This window comes from Neofelis nebulosa, chromosome 2 (assembly GCF_028018385.1).
Source record: "Neofelis nebulosa isolate mNeoNeb1 chromosome 2, mNeoNeb1.pri, whole genome shotgun sequence".
NCBI lineage: Eukaryota > Metazoa > Chordata > Mammalia > Carnivora > Felidae > Neofelis > Neofelis nebulosa.
Window position 1 is genome coordinate 124,723,526 of NC_080783.1, and position 22,570 is coordinate 124,746,095.

Here is a 22,570-nt window from a genome sequence, read left to right on the forward strand (position 1 = left end):
ACCAGACTCTGGCAATATACAGACAGGCAGTATTCATTGGATGATTCTGACCCTTACCTACCAACCTCCTATCTACTCCCTACCACTCATTAAACTGCAAGATTTTCAAATGCTTGGTTTTATTTTTCAAATATCCCTCTCTTTTATCTGTGCAGTCTCTGAGATACAGGGGAAGTTTCCACTCCAAAACACATAGTATAATTTTACCAGTCATAAGAGAATAAACACACACAAGAAAGGAAGGAAGCGTGACAAAGGATGTTACAGACATAAAAAAGCAATGTGTACATTTCTTTGTGACTGAATGTAACTAAAAACCATCTGCACTGGATTAGACAGCTGGAATGAAGAACAAATCCTCAGCCTTCAATTTCTAAAATGTGATCTGGATTTACCTTAAACAACAGTTTCCATAATTTACGTGAACCTTGAAGACAAAAAAGTGTAAATTAAAAGTTAAAGTCAGTGCAATTTAACTCCACAGCTAGGAATTCATAAGTCATCTTGTTCTGCCTATATCACTGACATAATACCAAATTATAATAGAAGAAAAATGTTAAACAAAGTAATACCTTTACAAAATTTACCTATTAAAATTTATGCAAGAATATTTATCATAAAACTGAGCCAATTTTTGAACAATGAAAGGAAGCAAATTTTTGAAATTTGTTTTCCATTGTGTATCTGTTGAGCTACTAATTTTAATAATCTATGAAGAAACAGGAGCACAGGAGTGCCTGGGTGGCTGTCAGTTAAGCGTCCACCTGCAGCTCAGGTCATGATCTCACAGTTTTTGAGTTCGAGCCCTGCGTCGGGGCTCTGTGCTGAGAGCTCAGAGCCTGGAGCCTGCTCAAATTCTGGGTCTCCCTCTCTCTCTGCTCCTCCCCCACTCATGCTGTCTCTGTCTCTCAAAAATAAATGTTAAAAAAATTAAAAAAAAAAAAAACAGGAGCACAAATTTTATATACCTAAAAATATTTAATGAAAGAATTTGAATACAAAATTTGTAGTTTGTAGCTATGTCTAAGAATATGGAAGCCTAAAGTAATAATACTGAATAGAATTCATGAAGTTTAATGCCAAATTTTTGAAAGTACATTAATAACGAAATATTTTTTAAAATATTACATTTACCAGAGTAATGTTATGGACAACTTTCACCCAATACACAAAATAATAGATACTGGTGGTTTCAAATCTTCACACTGAGCACTGCAAAAAGCACAAGTTCTAGGAAATTTTTCTGGAAGTTTAAGTATATAAATAAATGAATATAAGTCTTATTCAGTAAGACAAATTTCTATGTCTGCCCACAGGGAAAGAACAATCCAGAATTTCACTGGCCTTCCCCACAGCATGTGTGTATGGTAATTAACATCATGCCAGTGTGGCTGAGACTCATCCTGACCTCAACAAGCACTAGGTGAGGAGAAGATACAAAATCAAAATTGCCTAGAAAAATCAACACTCTTATTTATATAATTCAGCTACAAGCAGCCATTTTTAGACATAAGATAAAGATACTATGTTCCATAAAATTTGCCTTTGCAAAGTGGGGAACCAATTTTCTTCCTAGGGTGAGACCTCCCAAAGGAAGATATGGAACAGGATTAACATCTGTGGAAAACTTACTATGTATCAGACTCTGCTAAGTTACAAATATTCTCAACTCACATGAGAACAGCTGCCAATAAAAGTTATTTCTGACTTCTTGAAAATGTCCTACCTCTTGACCCTAATAATAAACTAGTCTTTTCATTTCATACCTGACTTTTCAAGTATTTAACCATCTGAACATAATGACAAATTAGGCCACTGCATTAATCTGGGAACTAGAACTAATAGGCAGAAAGCTATTGATGCTTGTATTAATTGCTAAACAGAATTGAGTCTTGCTAGAACCCAAGGCTTTCAAAAGCAAAAAAATTAACAGCCTCCCCATTCACTCCCTGAAATGGTCCCATCTATTTAACAACATTTATTATGGGCAGCACAGGTAGGTACCCTTACTGTAAAGAATTCAAATATTATAACTATGAATGGAACAGTTGGTGATGACAACCAAGATAATCATTTGTCAGAGTTCTGTCTTTACCCTTCAGGTAACTTCCATCTTCCACACCAATAATAAATTCCTACTGCTTTCACTTAGTATCATCTTTGCCTCTTTGATACAATTTAACAATTGGTGACCTAAAATAACCTAAAATCAATACTGTATGTTGACTGCCCGCCTCTGAGGCACTTGTCCTCGGCTGACATGTACACAGATGTACATATTCTCGAGCACGCTGATATGTAAAGAATATTCATATCATTCAAGTAGGTAAGTGAGAAAACACAAGCTGTAAAAGTAAAGCAAGCAGGTTTGGGAAGAAAACTCCTTCACTGCAATATCATCTCTCTCTCCACTCTACCCATTTCTCTCCACCCCTGCTGACAATCCTGGACTAAGCCTAACTTACCTCCCCCAAATGGTACTCTCAAGCCTCCTTTTTAAGCTCCTTTCTCCCAATTCATTCTTTACAACTGAAGTTTTAAAAAGCGCCAATCCGTCCCCTGCCTAAAACCTTACGATAAAGTCCAAAATCTCTAAATTTCCAGCAGTGCTAAATTTCTCCTATCCTAGTTCCTTCACACGTAACGTTCCCTCTCTGAACTTTGTTTTTGCCTGTTAGCCTTCTCTTTTTCTATAACTTCTGCTTATCCTTTTAGTGTCTCTGCTTTACTCTCTCATTCACCCCAGGCACATGGCTGTGTTTACCAGTCCCTCTCACCAACAGAAAGTGATGTGTGGGTGAGCTCTTTGTGTTCCTTTCCATTTCCAGCAGCAAGAACCTATGGAGACCCAGGTTCCACCATGAGACCACATCCAAGGGAGGCAGAGCAGTAAGATGTAAAGAACTGTCTCCGGATGATCAGAGCAGAGCCGCCTGCCCACCACGAATGCTCAGTTCAACCCGGAACATTTACTTCAGGCTGTTGCATGAGAGAAAAACTATTTTCCTAGGTTATGTACATTTTAGTCAGCCTTACGCTGACAAATACACTCAGGAAAGCCTTGCCCAGACCACTTCATACTAGCTTACGTTTCCTGGTAAAGGCTCTCATAGCATTCTCTACCACTTCTTACCACTCACCACACTTGTACTTACTTATTTCATTTATTCACTTAACAAACATGTATTGAGTACCTAATATGTCTGCCTGGCACTTTTCTAGAAACTAGGGATAACAAGTGGTGTTCCAGATGGACAAGTTCCCTCATCTCTTGGAATTTACTTTCTGCTGGGAAGACAAATACACACACACACATCCAAGAAAATAGTAGCTAGTGATAATGCTATGATGAAAACACAGTAATATGATAGAGACAGTGGGAAGGGGAGACATACTCTAGATTTGGTGGTCAGGGAAGGCCTTGCAAGGTGGTAGTACTTACACTAAGACCTAATTGACAAGAAGGAGCCACCCCAGTGAAAGAGAACAGTTGGTGCCAAGGCACATTCTTGGCCTATTTGAAGAAGAGATCCAGTATGGATGGAATAGAACAGGGAAGAAAATAATAGATGCAGGGCCCAAAGAGGCAGACAAGGGCCAGATCACATATTAACTCATGAGGTCACCCTAAATTTCATTCTAAGTATGACTATTTATTTCAAAGTTGACATCCAAACTTCAAGTTTCATGAGGACAATCCTCAGTATCACAGAAGGTTTCTTTCTTTATTTCTTTCTTTCTATCACCAGAATCTATCACAATGGTTAGCATATAGTATGTGTCAAATGTTTGCTAGGATGAATGACTAGAAAGAGATCACATACTTCTCCATATGTAAACATAAGGGGATCTCAGGTGTCATTCTAAATTAGAGCAATATTCAAGTGAGACAGAAATTATAGTCCCTTGCCTACAAGAGAATATATAGATTAGTTTTCTAAGTGTAGTGATACAAAAGGAAAAAATAAGCTTGAAACCCTAAGGACACCATTTGAATGGAAGTTCCCCACCCCTTTCCTGTAGCACTTTCCTTCAGAAGGAACCAACAAGCCAGCTCCCCAACCAGTATGCAAAGAGAGGGTGTGGAATAAGTGGTGTTAGCTGATGAAAGACTAACTCTACAATTCTATGTAATTTACAGCCATATAATCAATATTTTGTAATATCTTGGTAAACTGGCTGATGGGTACTTTCCTTCTAAGCAGGACAAGTCCCATAAAGTTTAGAATGAAGAAAGCTATACCTTGAGGAGTTTCAAGCACAAGGAAAATGTCAAATTAACAGCGTAGATGAATATGGAACATAAACGCTGGGATGACCCTGTTTAGATCTGTCAGCAAAGGCCTAAGGAAAACAGGACTTAAATAAGGTAACAACAGGTTGGCAGATGGAAGGTAGAACAAGTTCTTTCAGATGCGATAACTTTTACCAGTATGCCAGGGAATGTGGAAAAATGAAAAACTGTTTCTAGGAAGGAGATGTATTTGAGAAGCAGAAGACACTAGCAAAAAGTACAGTCTGACAGCTAAAATGGACCTTACGGGATTCTTTCCAAAACCCCCTAATTCCAAGATGAGAAAAAGGAGACCCAAGAAAGGCAGACAAGTTTTACACAGAGCTAATGAGTAGCAATGCTGGCAAAGAATTCAGGTCTTCTGATTGTTTTCCACTAAACACTGGGAAAGCACTGTACCAGGTGCCCTTAAAGATTCCAAAAGAAATACACACGTTTCCCTATCTTCAAAGAGCTTAGAATATTGCTCAGATGATAAAACCAAAAAGAGAGAGAGAAATATAAAAACAGGATGTAAGTTTTTTTAAAGAGCCAAATTATGCTCTACAAAAATACTTAAGTCATGTAGGGAGCTGGGAAATTAGGAACAAAAAAGGAACCAAAAAGCAAATCAGTGACTGTTGAGGTAGTACTTGAAGGAAAAATGATTTTGATCACTTGTGTTCAGAATGGCATGAAATGTAAGGGAAGAGACTGGGGAGAAATTAATAACTGTAACTTTAAAAAAAAACTAAAAAAATATGGATTGCTTTATGCAGTCTTGAAAATGAAAATAAAAGGACAGATCAGGAAGTTCATGTTTGCAAAATTAGCTCAAATTACAAAAGGACCGGTTACAATGTATAACCAACAACAAGTTGCACAAGTTCCAAGTGTAAGAAGTTTACAGGGCAGGTCTGGCTCCCTGATTTCTCCCAACACAACCAGTGACTAAGCTGTGCTTATGAAAACAAAACCACAGAATGAAGAAATTCGATTTTCCAGAGAACTGTGAATTTTGAGATTATCTTCTTTTTCTTTTAGGAGGGAGTTCTGGTTTGGTTTTCAATCTCGAGTTACCAATCAACTTACTCTACAGTCCATAAACCTATAATATCCAAAAATAGTATAAACTATTTATGAGAATCACAGCAAAAGTCCTACTTACCAACTAGAACCAGTAGACACATTTACAAGATCTCAATCACCACTTTACTCATCAGATGCTTTACTGGCTTGGCTGCCTTCAGTCCCAACCACAAGTGACTTTACCAGAATATCTTTCAAGCAAGGAGCAGTATCTTAAAGTGAAGGATACCAGTATTGTAACACAGAACCCAGAACCCATTACGTGTGGAGGTCCAAAATCACCAGCTAAATAACAATTATTAAGTAATAGGACTTGTTAGATTTTTTAATGTTTTACAGAAAGCGTTAGACCTACATAAATAAAAACTGGTAATGATCTGAATTCTCTACAATCTCTAAATCTCACACACACACACACACACACACACACACACACACACACATACACACACACCAGATCAGGAATCTAAAATAGCTTTACACAAACAAGAACAAAATTGTAGGTTTCGCTGAGGGCATCAGCCACTTAATTTAACCCCACTTCATCAAGAGCAGGAAGCCAGGCTGCTGTTTTCATCAGTTACTAAGGAACAAATAAGATAAAGGATAGAGCGGGCAGAAGAATTTTTACAGTTGAAATGAATACTTTGATGCAATCACTGAGAATTCCCAAAGTGTCACTAAGGAAAAGCACCTCGGGCGGCCTCAAAACGAGTCCATCTACAACTGAGGTCGAGGCTTAAGCGGAGGAAAGACAATTGGAGCTTGGGATTGTTTTTTCCCCTTCTCGAGCCCCTCCCCCCTTCCCCCACCTAAACAGGAAAGAAAACGCGCCCAGCATAAACACAGGCCAAGGCTCACGACTTGTCACCACAACAAACTGGAGGTTGGACCAGCGCTCCTGGAGACCGAGCCCCAAGTCTTGGTTGCTAAACACAAAAAGGGCCTCTTTCCCACAGACCTATGAAAGTGCGGACCTTACCCAAGAGTTTTTGGTTGTTTCCTCACCTTCTCTCTCTCTCTCTCTCTCTCTCTCTTTTTAACGAAAGCTTTGGGAAAGCGGCGACAGCAAAAGTTTCCCTCTGAGCCAGACCTCTAGATCCGCTTTGCACAGACACACATTAGGTGGGCTGGTCCCACGTAGTCTCCACCATCATTACAAATTACAAACCTAACGATTAAAGAACAGAAGCGGAGAGGACAGAAAAAGCTTCCACACCCACCCCACCACTGCCGTCCTTTCCAGGCACCGCTTTCTGGTCGCAAAGAGCACAAATAACCCAAAACCATGGTGATAAGCAGAGCTGTGAAATGCACACGCACAAGTCACACGCTGGGAACCTGCCACGACGGCCGGGGGGTAGGGGGGTGGGGGGGAACCGGCCGGGTGAGGAGGCGCAAGGCGGCCCCCTGTCATCTAAGGACAACAACACGCCCCGAAGAGAAGTGGCAGCAGGCTGGGGGAGTTGCCCCGAAAACAAACCCGGAGCCTTCGCGCTTTCCCGAGGACGCAAGCCCCTCCGCGGCCGCGAACGACCGGGCCGCAGGACTGGGCGCCGGGTCCCGGGTGGGGGCGCGCCCAGGGAGGCGCCCCCCGCAGGCCGGGCGCCCCGAAGAGCCCCGCGGCCCGGCCGGCCCCGCCTCGGGGAGCGGATGGGAGCTCGCTTCCCGCCGAAGCCCCTTCCCGCCCGGCCCGACTCACCGCCGGTGGGTCTGGTTCTCAGCCGCGAGCTGGGGCTGCCGTGAGGAGGCGGCGGAGGAGACGAGATCCGGGGCCCCGCCGCCGGGTCATCATACCCCCCGTGCGAGCCGGCCCGGGCCCCGGCCCCCGCCCCCCGGAGCCGTCCCCGCGCCTGTCCCGCGGGGGGCGCCCCCTCAGCCTCCCGCCCGCTCCGCCGCCCGGCCCCTGGCCGCCGCCGCCGCCGCCGCCTCAGCCCCGCGCGCTCCCGCCTCGGCCTCCTGCTGCCGTCCGGGGCCACCACCGGGCCCCTGGCTCCGCAGCCGCCGTTGTCGCCAGACCCGACGAGTCGAGCGCCGAGCGACCGCCCCCCCCCCCCCCCGGCGGCCCCGCCCCGCGGGAACCATTCACCGGCCCCGCGCCATGACACCTACTGAGGCGGAAGTGCCGAGGAGCGGGACGATTAGGACGACAACATAGTACAGATGGGAGTGGGACCGGGAGGACCTCCGTGGGGAGCCAGCGTGGATCGACTGCGGGGGCCGGATTCCCCGCCCCCTCCCTCCCCGCGGAAGACTCCGCGGTGATTTAAAGGTGCTTGGTGGCGGTGGGGGGGTCCAGCTGTAAAATGTCATCCCAGCCAGTGTGACATCACCACAGTCTAGTGTGACACCCCCAGAGATTGGGCAGCGCGCAGGGAGGCACTGCCTACCCGGGAAGCCACCCTGCTGGTGAGGAATTACCTCAGTTTAGGCTTTAACGTTTCGTTGCAGTCTGGAGACGTTCTAGCAGAGTGGCCTCCATGTACGGGATCTGGAAGCCTCCACGTACATCAGGAGCCCCTCACTAAGGCTCTTCCACTGCCGCCTTAGGAACCTGGGTTTGCATTAGGAGGTGAGAAAGAGCAGCTGTGCTCTGGACCCAGCACCTCAAAACGAGCTGTGAGCAAATGCTATGGTAATGTTCTTGCCTCTACCAGGAGGTGGTAAGGCTGGGTATTCAGGAAACGAGGTGCGTTGGGCACAGAGCATTCTGAAAAAATGGACACTGAAAACTAGGTTATCCTTACAGAAAGACAGTTGCCGTCTTCCAGAGTCAAGAGACTGTAGGACTTCAGATGTACCTCCCGCTGTGTAAAATGTTCTTATTCCTAAAGTAGGGACCATTTTTAGAGAGACAGTAATATAATCTACTTTTTTCTATCCTGCAAGTGCTGGAGGCAGCAATGATCTGAGCCCTACAAAGTGACTGGTCAGCACAAGGGGTGTCTGCATATACTCTTTGAAGAGGTGGACAGATGTGGCTACGTTAAGATTTTCCTATTACACTGTACTTCTCAGATCTCACTTGTACGTTCTTGACCTCTTTGGATCCCCATCTTCTCACCAAAAACAAAACAAAACCAAAAAAAAGGAATTTTTGTGAAAATGTGTTCATACTTTTGTGAAGAAGTGATAATGCTAAGTTCCTATGTTAGGCTTTCTTTTCTGGCTTAACAACACAGGGAGCAATACTATTATATTGGGAACTGGAAGTTTATTTCCCTAGGGGACCAAGGTTAGCCAGTGTTCAATCTCACAGGGCAGTTTTGTTTGCTTATTTTCACAGGGAATTTATTTTTTTTTTTCAATGTTTTTTATTTATTTTTGGGACAGAGAGACACAGAGCATGAACGGGGGAGGGGCAGAGAGAGAGGGAGACACAGAATTGGAAACAGGCTCCAGGCTCCGAGCTGTCAGCACAGAGCCCGACGCGGGGCTCGAACTCACAGACGCGAGATCGTGACCTGGCTGAAGTCGGCCGCTTAACCGACTGCGCCACCCAGGCGCCCCTTTCACAGGGAATTTAGAGAGCATAAAGTTCTACATTGGGCTGACCTGGGAAACATCAAAATAGAGAGAGTGGGCAAGTATGCCCTCTTGGGGAGCCAGGAAAAAGGCAGAACTTGAGCTCTGGTGTGGAAACTGATCGTGCTCAAAAGTCAGACTTCACACACACACTAATTGCTCACCATGACTTGGCTCAACCAAACTCCATGACCTGCTTCTAGGCCCCTGTTCGCTCAAGTTATGTCCCTTCCCTCTTTTCAAACACATCTCAAAATTCAGCTTTAAGGAGCCTTTCCTGATTGACCCCCATTTTATTCTAATCATTTAATTCTGCATCATCATCTGTCTACTTAATTGATTTCCTTGTGCCTTATTTGTTTATTCTTGTCTATTTTCATGGTTCTCAGGCCATTTCCTCAGCCTGCCTCACTGCATGGAGACCTTCTCAAAATCTGCTTTTTTTCCCCTCTCTAATATCATTCATTTATCCATCCAACAAATTGTATGCCTGCTTTATTCCAGGAACTCTCTTAGATACTGGGTCAGATGCCAAATGGATATGACATGAACTTTTCCTTTAGCTTACAGTCTAGTGAGGGGGGAGAAAAATGCATGGAGACATATATAAGACTTGAATGACAGAGCCAGGGAAGACTTTGGAGAAGGAGATATTTAAACATAAAATGGTCAAAGAAATGTCAAAGTTTAATGTAGTTAGGGTTCATTTGTCCATTCAGCAAATATCTATTAATAGAGTATCTTCTGTGTGCCAGGGACTGTATTAGAAATTAAAGATACAAAAAAGAAAGACATGGTCCATGCTCTGAAAGGGCTTACAGTTTGGCAGAGAAGTGGCAGGATGTGGAATTAGTAAGGTAGATTGAATTGGATTTTATTGTTTTAATATTTATTTATTTTGAGAGAGAGAGAGACAGAGAGACAGAGGGAGAGAATCCCAAGCAGGCTCCTCCCCATAAGAGCAGAGCCTCCCCGCACCTCCCAGGGTTGGGGGAGGAGAGCGGTTTCAATCTAACGAATTGTGAGATCATGACCTGAGGCAAAATCAAGACTCTTAATCCGACTGAGCCACCCAGGTGCCTCTACTGAATCAGATTTTTAAGTTTATTTATTTATTTATTTATTCATTCATTCATTTATTTATTTAGAGAGGGGGAAGGGCAGAGAGAGAGAGAAGCCCAATCAGGCTCCACACTGCCAGCACAGAGCCCAGTACAGGGCTTGAAACCACAAATCGTGAGATCACGACCTGAGCTGAACTCAAGAGTCTACTGAGCCACCCAGGCGCCCCCTGAATCAGGTTTTAAAGGCAATGAAGGTTTAATCAGACAGGTAATTAGAGGTTTAATCAGACAGGTAATATGAAGGAATCTGTGCTTTAAAGAGAGCTAGTGGCTGGAGGATGGCTGACTAGAATGTGTAACACTAAGGATAAGGCTCCATAGCTCAGGGGTTAGAGCACTGGTCTTGTAGAATGTGTAACACTAGAGAAATCCTAATTAGAAAGCTACGATGATGGGGCCTGGGTGGCTCAGTTGGTTGAATGTCCGTCCTACTTACTTTTGACTTTGGCTCAGGTCATGATCCCAGGGTCGTGGGATGGAGCCCTGTGTTGGACTCCTGCTTGGGATTCTCTCTCTCCCTTTGCCGGCCTCCCCTGCTCACTCTCTTGCTCTCTCTAAAATAAAAAATAAAAATAAGCTATGATGAGGGTTTGGTCAAGCAGAGAACATGGAGAGAAAGGGGCAGATTGAGAACTATTTCCTCCCAGACAGAATCAGTGCAGCCACAGAGGTAGACGGAGCCAATGCCAGTTGGAAGCATTAAATCTCACCTAGGGTATAACATTCCCCTTGGGCCTAGAGCCTAGATTCAGTGTTGCAGGCAAGAAGTCACTTGCTCAGGAGCTGCAGAGCTTAAGGCCAACTAGGAGAAGCTGACCAAAAGGCTGTGTCATGAGAAAAGTTTAATCAAAAAGCTAGTCAAACTATCAGAACAAGTAGTGAATCCAAGGGGCCAGGAAGAAAAGAGAATTCAAGCAGAAGCCAACAGTTCTAAAACAGGGAAAAACCATATGAGAGTAAAGGCCCAAAGGAAAGGATGGGGGGCAAAACATGCAAAAATCCTTTGAAACGAGAGGGAATCCTCAATGACTTTTAAAATCTAGTCTCCAGAAAGCTTTTTATTTGGGAATAATTCCAAACACACAGAAAAGTTAAAGAATAGTAAAAAGAGTACTCCTATATCCTTTATCCTTTACTTGGATTTGTTTATTAATATTTTGCCCCTTTCGCTTTAACAATTGCAGTCTCAGACAATATACATACACATTTTTTTTTTCTGACCATTGGAAAGTACATTGCAGGGGCGCCTGGGTGGCTCAGTCGGTTGAGCCTCCAACTTCAGCTCAGTTCATGATCTCACAGTTTGTGATTTGAGCCCCACATCGGGCTCTGTGCTGACAGCTTAGAGCCTGGAGCCTGCTTTGAGTTCTGTGGTTCCCCCTCTCTCTGGCCCTCCCCCACTCACACTCTGTCTCTCTGTATCTCTCAAAAATAAATAAGCCTTAAAAAAATTATTTAAAAAAAAGGAAAGTAAATTGCATACACCATGCTCCTTTATCCCTTAATACTTGAATGTCCTAAGAATAAGTACATTCTTTTACATACACCATATATACAGTTGTCAATTCCAGGAGACTTAACATTGATATAATACTTTAATCTACCATTCATATTCCCAGTTTTGTCACTTAATCCAATAACATCATTCTTACCATTTTCCCCCTTCCCATATAGGATCCAGTTTAAGATCATACATCGCCTGTCTCTGTAACCTCCTTCAATCTGCACCCATTCCCTAGCTTTTCTCTGTCTTTGATATTTTTGAAGAGTACATACAGCCTGTCCCCTTTGTTTAGACAATAGAATGTTCCTCATTTTACAATGGTTATTTTTATAGTTTGTCTCACATTTATTCATTATTAGATCCCGGTTATCCATTCCTGGCCAGGATACTACATAATTGATATTGTGCCCTTCCCAGGATATGAAACCCAAAGTCAGCTGATGTCACTGTCCCTCACTGGGCGGTAATAATTTTGGTAGTTGAGGTGTCTGATTCCCCCACAGGATACTTACTATTTTGTTTCTAGTAATAAGCAATCTGTGGGGAGAATCTTAGACCATGCAAATATCCTGTTTCTTGTTAAACAGATTCCCCTAGATTTAGCGTCTATTGATGATTCTTGCTCGTAGCAATCCTCCCTTATCTCTCATTAATTAATTAATTTAGTTGTCTATTAATGCTACATAGGTTCATGGATTACTATGGTTTTCAATAATTTATAATTCCTTATGTACTTTATTTGGGTGCTAAAATTTTCCAGATCTAGTCAATGGGTACCTTTTCAAACTGTGGGGTTTTTTTTAGCATGTCTGAATGTGAGATGTTCTGGATTAGTCTTGATCCTTGCAGATTCACCATTCCTGGGAGGCTTGGATTTCTCCACTGGATGCCTTGTATCTGGCCGGGGAAAAAAAGGGGCGGGGGGGGGGGGGCGGGGAGAAAATATGGATTATTTGTGTGGGAAGTTTTTATAGGCCAGGCCTGCAGGTAGCAAACACATAGATCTACTCTGCACACGTTACATTGGTGGGAACTCAGGAATGTGGATGCTGCTAGAGAGATTAGGAGATGACAAAAATCTCTCTGTATGGCCAAGAGGAAAAGAGGCATGACTCAGAAAAATTAGGCCAGTCTCTGTCACACTTGTCCAAAAGCCATTCCCTATGTTACATTTTCCATATTAATAGAATTCCAGTTTTATACAGATAGAAGGAAGATCCTTTGATTTCAAGAAAGGTGGCTTCCTCTCACCAAATCAGGAGATAAATCACAGTGGACCAAACCAGTCCTGGTAATTCCATTTCTCTTTACCAATGACTAATCTAGGGGTGGGTATAGGACTCAGTTCTGGTCAACAAAATAGGAAGGGAAGCCTACTGGGAGGCTCCTAGGAAAGTTTTTCTTTTTGTATAAAAAAGACAGGAACTTCACAGAAGAAATTCTTTTGCTCCTGCCTCTCTTTTTGCTGAGACAAAGGAACAAAGACACCAGGCCTGGAGCTGCCATGGCCATCTTGTGACCATAAATGTGATAGCAAACAAAGATGGACACAGTCAGCATGCTGAGGACAGCAAAGGAGACAGATAGAAAGAACGGGTCCTTGATGACATAGGTAAGCTTCTGAATGAACCTGGAACTGCCCACTACTTCTGGACTTCTTTTTTTAAGTAAATAAATGTTCTTGTGTATCAACAACACTATTAGACAAGTTTTCTATTCTTTGCAGTCAAAAAAATTAGTCTTAAGCAATATAGGAGAGAACTGGGAGAGATTTTCTAGAAGAAGGAGCTAATTGGTGGTGTCCAATCTGAGAAGTAAAGGAGAATAAGGATGTAAGAGTGGCCAGTGGATTTGCAATTAGAAACTCACTGCTGATCTTGGTAAGAGCAATTTTAGTGGCATGGTGGGGACAGAAATGATGTGATTTCTACAAGGGATTTTTCCTAATATGAGTGGTGACTGACAAATGAGGAAGGATGGTTTGGTCCAACTGGGTGATAAAATCTACTGTAGTCACTTCCCATATTCCGCTCTTAATATCCAAGGAAGCTGCTTGGGTCCATGCCGTCTACTTTGGCTACATCTGAGAAATCATGAACTGAATCATTTTCATTGCTCTCTTTGCTACTCCCCACAGGAAGGAGCCAGGAAAGGTTGTTCTGGCCCCTTAACTGGTTTCATAGAGGGCAAATCCAGCATGTATGATGGGGACTAAATAGGACCTTTTTAAAACATTTCCTTCCAGGATTTATTGACTGCATATAAGTACCAGGCATTGAGCTAAACAGAATAAAAAGGTGCATAAAGCACATCCCATGACCTCTGGGTCCTCAACGTAATTAAAGAGATAAATTAGGAACAATTATAACAAGTTCAAGATTGGTCCTCAAAGTGGCATTACAAGTGCTGAGGAATATAGCAGTTAACTCTCTGGAGATCACTGCAGAAGCTTCTAGAAGTATCACTATTGACTGAGCAGGGACTTAAAAGAAGATAGCAGCACTATTTTGGTTAGGCCATCAGTGAGATGTTACTTGGTTTTTTTTTTTTTTAATTTATTATTTTAACATTTATTTTTGAGAGAGAGAGTGTGAGTGGGGGAGGAGCAGAGAGAGATCCCAAGCAGGCTCCATACTGACAGCTACGAGCCTGGTGTGGGTCTCCAACTCATGAACCATGAGATCATGACCTGAGATGAAGTCATGGTCAGTGACTGAGCCACCCAGGTGCCCCAGATGTTTTTTGTTTTTAGTAACTCTCTACCTTTTTCATGCAAAATGTGAACGGAAGAATAAATATGCCATTATATTATCATATACAGGAGGCATGAGCTCTTAAGTATGACAGGTACTCCTTGGAAAGAAGTTATTGGTATTTACTAGGCTGCCTGAGAGCCATGGGGTTAGAAACTAAAACCAGAGAAGATGAGTGTCGTATACAAAGCTGAGAAGTCAAGTACCCACCTGTGTTAGCAATCCACCTAGGATGATCAGGTGAGTACCCTCCTTTTATAGAGAAAATCTCTCCTCTATATTGTTAGAAGGCCTGGTGCCCTCACAGCCCCCCACACTTCTCAACTTCCCCAGCGTCTCCCCCACTAAAGCTGGGTTGGTTGCCGGGCTGAATAATACAATGGCAGGTAGGACCTGGCTTCCCTGCTCTCAGGTGTAAGTCTTGCTAATCTTATTTTCTTTTTGTATCAAAAGAGGACATTTTGGGGACTGGGTCCCAGCAGAAATGATGGCTTCGGTGGAAGGGGAGTTTGGAAGAAGGCCATAGCTGTGGGATTAAAGAGAAAGAGTCCAATACAAACAACCAATGGAAAGAAAGGGAAGGTGAAACTAGAGAGAGGTAGTGCTTATACCACATTGTGAATGCCTGAAATGCCACTGAGTTGTACACTCTCAAATGGTTCATTGTGGGGCGCCTGGGTGGCTCAGTCAGTTGAGTGTCCAACTCTTGATTTCAGCTTAGGTCATGATCCAAGAGTCCTGGGCTTGAGCCCTGCATCGGGATCCGTGCTGAGCATGGAGCCTGCTTAGGGCTCTCTATCCCCCTGCCCTTCCCCCCTGCCCTCACTCTCTCTCTCTAAAATTAAAAAAAAAAAAATTTTTTTTAATGGTTAATTGTGTGTTATATGACCTTCACTTCAAAAAAAAAAGGATTTGCAGGATTCAGAGATAATGAGCAAGAGACTTGATCCCTCGTTTTCCTAATTTTCAAGTCTCCCAGAGACTTCTGGGAGAAGAGCCGTGCCTTAAATACTCATACAACTGTGTCTACTCTTCCTCAGACCTTCCTTCCCCCCTAATGATTTCTATTTCCCCCTTTATCTACACATGACCATCTTACTCCCTCACTTTCTCCATATACCAACACTTTATTCGGCAAGACCAAGGGATAGTGCTTTTCTGTCGCTTTCCCTGAGTCATTGTCATTTCTCATTATCCTGCCCCCAAAATTCTGTAGCTTCTCACCTTCGACCAACTGTTACACAAGCTTTTAGCACCTGCACTCCATATGTCTTTCTGTATTCTCGATTCTAAGTCAAAGCCAAAGCCAAAACAAATGCTCTGGAAAGGGACACAGAGACCCACAAGGGAGAAGGCTATGAATCAGGACAGGAACTTGAAATTCAATCACTGAATATAATTTGTGCTAAGTCATTTTGCACTTCCTACAGACTCAGAAATCAAAAACGCCCCAATGAAGTATCCCTTGCCTAACACAGTTCCTGATATGTGGTCAGTACCAGTAACTATTTGGCTGAGTAAATTACTGAGTGTTTATTCACAGTGTCAAAGCATCAGAATTCAGTTAACTATACAATGGAGTTTTAGAAATCTCAAAATAACAATCTTCATCTTTGGCTGTGAATTTAACTTTATTTTTTTATTATTACTTTGGGAAACTCACTTTTATAAAATCTATAAGCTGTCATCAAGGGATTAGTAAGTGGTTCTGTCCATTGGAGGTGGGACAGGAGGAGGGGCCCTGTCAAAACCCGAAAGGGTAAATTCTCTGATATGAAATAGCCTTCTGCCTGACCAACCTCAGTGCTCCCGGAATGGCCAGTACAGAAGAAAATCATGGGCTTTGGAGCCTTGATGTCAGTAGGAATCCAGAGTCTCCCAGTAACTAGGGTGTGATAGTAGGCATGTTTATAAAGGTCACCTTCCTCATTCTGTTCTAATGTTTATTAATTTTTAAGAGCAAGAGAGACAGAGCGTGAGCAGGGGAGGGGCAGAGAGAGAGGGAGACACAGAATCTAAACCAGGATCCAGGCTCTGAGCTGTCAGCACAGAGCCCGACGCGGGGCTCGAACTTATGGACCACGAGATCATGACCTGGGCCGAAGTCGGACGCTTAACCGACTGAACCACACAGGTGCTCCTCGTTCTTAAATGGAGATGATAAACACCTTCTCCTTACCTCCTTCATTCCCTCCATCAGAAAGTTTCCTCAATGTTACTTTCAAAAAATATCCCGAACCCACTACTATTCATCTCCACGGATACAGACTTTCTGATCTCACAGACAGAAGTGAAATATAGACTATATAATATAAATACTATATAGAATATAATAAATACAGATTTTTCAGTCCTATCTTGATCAAAAGGGAGTGCACGTTTTAGTTATGAATATATTGACTAGGAGCCTTACGGAGAACCAAAAATTACCTGTTCATTCTGGTGCTCCTCTGTAAGGATGTAGAATATTACAACTTGGTGAATTAATCAAAAAGGTTCAATTCAGACTAAATTGGACTATAGTCTATCCTCCATTATATCTTCTCGATCTCATAGATGCAGATATTCAAAGATCAGGACTAATGTTATTCCCAATAAAATTTTATTAAGCTTTATAATAATTTAAACAATTTAGAAAGTGACTATTCTCTACAAAATGATTTTTTTTTCAACTGAAGAGCCCTAGTCTCTCAGAAAATATAACCTTTAATCCCAAGGCTTGTGTTGACTCCAAAGCAAGTAAAACATGTTTCTTTCTCTTAAGTACATAGTTACAAAACAGTCTATTATAGGAAATAGTGTCAATTCAAAAAATACCCCAGTTACTTGTAAAATAAACTCATTTTTTCTTCTCCCTTTCTTTATTCCCCCCAAATATCTGTATATATTTTTGGGTACATATATAGTTATATATATATATATATATATATATATATATATATATATATATATATATATATACTTCTCCTTTGTGAAAGCTTTGGTGGAGGCAAAGGTATGTCTTTCTTTCTGTAGCTGCTTGTGCTAAAGTGGTTTCCCTAATAAATTTATGTTCAGACACAATGCAAATCCCCTTTCTTCCAGAAACCCCAGTTCAGCTCACCAGTATCTTTTACAGCTGCAAGCCCTTTGTAACTGGCATGCCTGCTTTCGTTCTTGCCCCATTTTCCATCTGTTGCTTCTAAAAATATATATCAGATAATATCTCCCCCCTACTTTAAAGCACTCCAGTAGCTTATACTTAGACTAAAGCCTAAACTTCTTACTTTAACCCGTAAGTCACTTCTGACCCCACTTCTGCCTTCCTCTCTGAACTCCTCTTCTCCCCCTCTGACACATGCTCTTTTCTTTTCTTTTTTTTTTTAATTTATGTATTTATTTTGAGAGAGAGAGAGCATGTGCGCATGCATGGGAGGGGCAGAGAGAGAGAGGGAGAGAGAGAGAATCCCAGACAGGCTCTGCACGCAGAGCCCCCACTCAGGGCTCAAACTCATGAACCATGAGATCATGACCTGAGCCGAAGTCAGATGCTTAACTGACTCAGCCACCCAGGCACCCAGACCCACGCTCTTCTTAATGTTCCTTAGACACAAAACTCATTCCCATCACATGGTCTTTGCACTGATGCTACCCTCCAGGTCTTCACCTTGATGAGGGAGGGTGGGGACAAGATGAGGGCAAAGTACAGGCTAACAGCACCCAACCCCCCCCGCCCCCCCCCCCCCCAGCTGGGATATGTGTGATATTCCTTGGACACTCCCAGCTGGCTGCCCAGAACAGGGGAAAGGAAAGAAAGCAGATGGTTGACTGATAGAGATCACAGTCATGCAGGACAGGAGTCTCCTTCAAGTTATGGATAACTCAGTAAACTGCAAGAAAAAGGCAATCTTCTCCATAGCCTAATCTCCAGAAACCTATAGACTCCGTTTCCTGGAGCCCTAATATCACCCTCATCATGATGTAAAGGGGGCTTAAGTGCTTGCCGTGGTGATGTGGGAAACAAAGGCAAATGAAAAATTAAATTCCTTTACTGCCTACAGCCCATTGACAACTCCTTGAAACAGGCAGAGTGACCTTCCTCTAGGAGCTCAGCTGCCTCGATGATGACACTTTGCTGGGGGCAAAAGGGAATCTTGGCTTAACATTACCCTGACCCCTCAAGATCCTGTAAGTCTACTTTAACATATAAAAATTCTTTTGTAAACTTCCTTTATCTCAACTCCTCCAAGATATGCTGCAGTCATACTCCAAGTTTATGGTCCCCCGATATACATCTGAAGGGTCTCATAACAGGTTTTACTAAACGGTAGGCATTTTCCTAACAACACCTAGCCCCTCAAGGTCCTGGAAACCTTGCTTCCAGAATTCCTTAGAGACTTAGGCTGTCCATAACCGTCTCCCAACCTCAGGGTATATAATCAGCTATCAGTCACAACCCCAATGCAGCTCTTTTCTGCCCACAGGTCCTGTTCCCATGCCTTGATAAAATCACCTTTTTGCACCAAAGACATCTTCAAGAATTCTTTCTTGGCCATCGGCTCTGAACCCCACCATCACCCTAAAACCCCATTAACCTGACTGGATTCATTAATTTATTCATTCAACCAATGTTGGTTATTAAGAACAGGCTGGGGCACCTGGGTGGCTCAGTTGATTAGGCGTCCAACTCTTGATTTCCGCTCAGGTCATGATCTCACAGTTCATGGGATGGAGCCACAGCACAGAGCCTGCCTGGAATTCTCTCCCTCTTTCTCCCTGCACCTCCCCTGCTCTTCCCTGCCTACAGTGCATGCTCTCTCTCTCTCTCTCTCTCTCTCTCTCTCTCTCTCTCAAAATAAAATTAAAAAAAAAAAAAAAGAATCTGCTATGTGTTCTAGACATTATGGATGCAACAGTGAACAAAAGAAACAAACAAAAAAACCACTCCTGGAGTTTACATTCTAGTACAGTACACACTGACCTCAATAAGATCTCAACATTTGTTAGAGTGTTAGAAAGTGGTAAGGGCTCTATGGAGAAAAAACGAGGAAGGGAGAGAGGGAGTGGCTGACCAGGTGGTTGCAATTTTAAACAGAATGACCAAGAATAGTCTCGCTGAGCAAGACCGTGAATGAGGTAAGGGAACCATCTGGATGGTATCTGGATGTAAAACACTGTAAGGAGAGGAAACGAGTGAGGTGAGCACTTACCTGGTACACCGGAGGGACTGCAAGGAGGTCAGCAGGCTTGGAGCAGGGTAAGCGAAGGGTGAGAGAGTCCTAGGAGAGGAGAGAAGGTGGCAGATCGTGTGGACCAGGGAGACCACTGTAAGAACTTCCATTTCTATTCTGAGTGAACTGGAAAGACATTTGAGGATTTGAACAGAGAAGTGACACGGGATGACTTATACCAGGCCTGCTGTGGGTACGAGACCGTGTATCTGCAGGGGAAGAGGCAGATGTTGGAAGCAAGGAGCACGTTGAAGAGGCTCTTGCAATAACTCAGACATGAAACAAAGTCTGCTTGGACAAAGATGGTAGAGGTGAAGATGAGGAAAAGGAAGATTCGGGATATGTTTCAAGGCAGAGTGGTAGTGTGGGTGGGAGGGAAAGCAAAGAGAAAGGGAAAATAGGAAACCAAGCCCACTAAAGAAACAATAGGATTGCTCAGTAGAATGGAAGTCCATTTTGATGTATGATGTCATGAATTTAAAATGAAACCAGCCAGCCTGGTTGAGGGCTTTCTTCAACAAAATCTAGCTGCTCTAGTGCAGATAAAGAGCAGATAGTATAATTTATTCAGAATTGGAGTTTTTCAAGGCAAGTCTGCCTGAGTGGGAGAGAGATAAAGGGAGTTGTATCGATGGACCATGGGATACAGTCAGGTCAAGGTGGGGTGTGAAGCTGAGAGAGGGCTGGCGTTGACAGTGGAGGTACTTGAGCAAATAACGTGGGCGAAAAGCAGGTTTAAAATCGAGATTTCAGATGTACAATTTCTGGTTAATGACAGGGTGGTGAGGAAGAAAGAAGTAAGGTCTTTGGAGATGAGGAGGTCAAAGAGCTTGAGAGGCTGGAATGTTGAAGTCATCCAGAGTGAAGACATACTTGTGAAGGAGAAAGTGAACACGTGGGAATTTGGGGAGACTGGTGTGCTCAGAGAGCATGGGCACTCCCTGCCTTTCCCTCATACCTTGCCCTAAACATCTCTCCCATCTAAGTTATAGTCTTTTATAACAAACCAGTGATATGGTAAGTAAAATGTTTTTCTGAGTTCTGCAAGCTGCTCCAGCAAATTATCTAAATCCAAGGAGGAGTCGTTGGAACCTCTGATTGACAGCCAGTGGTCAGAAGCACAGGTGACAACCTGGGCTTGCAATTGGTGTCTGAGAGGGAGGAGAGCAGTCTTGTAGTCTTGAACCCTTAACCTGTGGGATTGGAGGCTATTTTCACGTGGAGAGTGTCAGAATTGAGTTGAATTACAGGACACCCAGCAGGTATCGGAGAATTTTTGGTTGGTGGAGGACGGCGCACCCCTCCTCCCCAGTTTAGGAATTGGGTGCTCAGAACCTTTTAGCAGGTTTTCTCCAAACCTTCTATCCCTGACTCCCTATGTACAGGAGTCTAGTCCCTCCCTGATGCTTTGTTTCTATGGAGCCTGGTTAGTAGGGTGAGTGAGCTTCCCCCAATGTTCTTTGTTGCCCAAAAGCACACTTTATAGTAAGCACATTAAGAATGGGACTATGGCACTGGGAACAAACTTTTCATTCTCCATTCCCCCAAATTATTGAAAATTGATGGGAAGATTCAGAATTGGTAAAATAGCCATAATACAATTGTGTCGTAAATATGTGAATATTAAAATCAATATAAGTCAAATAAGATCAATATAAATCAAATAAGTGAATATTATAAGGGAAAGACTAACCCAAGCCTAGCCAGAGGTTTTGTGTGATTGAAAGATGATTCAGCGAGCCATCTGGCCGGGAAAAGAACCAAGCCCAAGATTCTGGGAGCTTTCTGTGATCCAGTGGGTTAAGGATGTGTTCAAAGTAGACAAATCACCCAGGAATGAGATGGTCAAGGTGGAAGGCCATAGTTAAATGAAAGCACTGTGATCAAAATAAAGACAAGCTTGGGATGCATTGGTGGCTCAATTCCTGAGTCAGGGGTATCCCTACTTGGGATCCTCTCTCCCTCTCTGTCTACCCTTCCTCTGCTCGTCATTCTCATTCTCTCTCTCTCTCTTTCTCAAAACAAACTTTAAAAATCAAATGTTAAAAAAATAAAGATAAGCTTAACCATTCTGAGAATTTCCACAGGGAGTTGTAAATTTAGAAGATTATAATGGCAAGCAGAATTATTCTGTATCAATGTAGTGGGCTGTTCCATGGAAGAGGAAGTGGGAAGCACCATGAACTCAAGACAAAACAGCCTGTTGTGGTAGTGATTGGGGAGGGTAAAGGGTGGAAGGCAGGTAACAAACTGACAGCAATTCACTAGTGGTAGCATGGACCCCCAGATGGAATTTCTCCTGCTTAAGGAGCACTCCAAGAATACAGAGAACCAGTCTCCCTGGGAATTGTCTTGACATGGAGAACCCAAGTCCAGATCCCTTTACTTGAATAAGCAGACTCACTTATCTCCCATTTCCAACCACAAAGGGGAGTCTGTATCAGGAGTGAGAGATGGTCCCTCAAAGCCAGCCAGGCAGATTTTTTTTTCTCCAAAGGGACTTAAGCTAGCGTCGGTTTCCTTGTGGAAAAGTACGTGTTTTCCCACAGATCATGAAACAGCTAATTGATCTCTAGGGAACTTCCTTTCTCCCGGTATCTTCAAGCCCAACTGTAAGATCTCAGATCTGTGGGGTCATCCTTAGATCCTAAAAATAAATTGGCTACTTCTAGGTATATGCAATGCAGCACCTTTATATGAGACTATGGAGATACTGAATGAATAAGGCAACTGCCAATCTCTATTATAAGCCGGACAAATTTACTTGAGAATAGTATGGAATTTCCCTGTTATTAAAACACAAACATGCCATCAACATCTAAATTCCTCGAAGCCATTTGCTTCTACTCCCCCATCTGAATTCATATAGATTCCATTTCAAGGAATGTGTGTGATACATCACACGCCAAGAATGGACTGGCTCCCTTGTTGCTAGAAGATAGTGCCAATCTGGGGGCCCTGATACTGAAGACTACCTTATCTCTCCCAGTCACCTTTGGGGAGCAGAGAAGTGAGGCAGCTAGAGGCTCCTGGAGGAACTCAAGCTAAGCCTTATCCACACAGCTGTAGTAAATATTTATGAACTTAACACA

General features: G+C 43.1%; 1 protein-coding gene and 1 long non-coding RNA gene across 6 annotated transcripts in view; both read right to left on the reverse strand.

Moving 5' to 3' along the window:
• The window catches only part of HIPK1 (homeodomain interacting protein kinase 1), a 51,275-nt gene extending 43,688 nt beyond the window's left edge, over nt 1-7,587 (reverse strand). For 3 of the 5 annotated variants that reach the window (XR_009257807.1, XM_058716132.1, XM_058716133.1), the window contains exon 1: nt 7,065-7,300. The gene's annotated coding sequence lies outside the window, so the exon portion shown is untranslated. Of the gene's footprint in view, nt 1-7,064; nt 7,301-7,474 lie in introns of those variants that run through there. The other 2 variants (XM_058716131.1, XM_058716130.1) reach the window with 2 other exon arrangements.
• A 2,674-nt stretch (nt 7,588-10,261) lies between these two features.
• LOC131504154 (uncharacterized) lies at nt 10,262-19,534 on the reverse strand. Its single transcript, XR_009257816.1, has 3 exons — nt 19,458-19,534; nt 12,293-12,412; nt 10,262-10,565 (listed from the first exon to the last, which is right to left on the reverse strand). It is a non-coding gene; the product is annotated as an uncharacterized LOC131504154 (long non-coding RNA).
• Nucleotides 19,535-22,570: the final 3,036 nt, after the last annotated feature.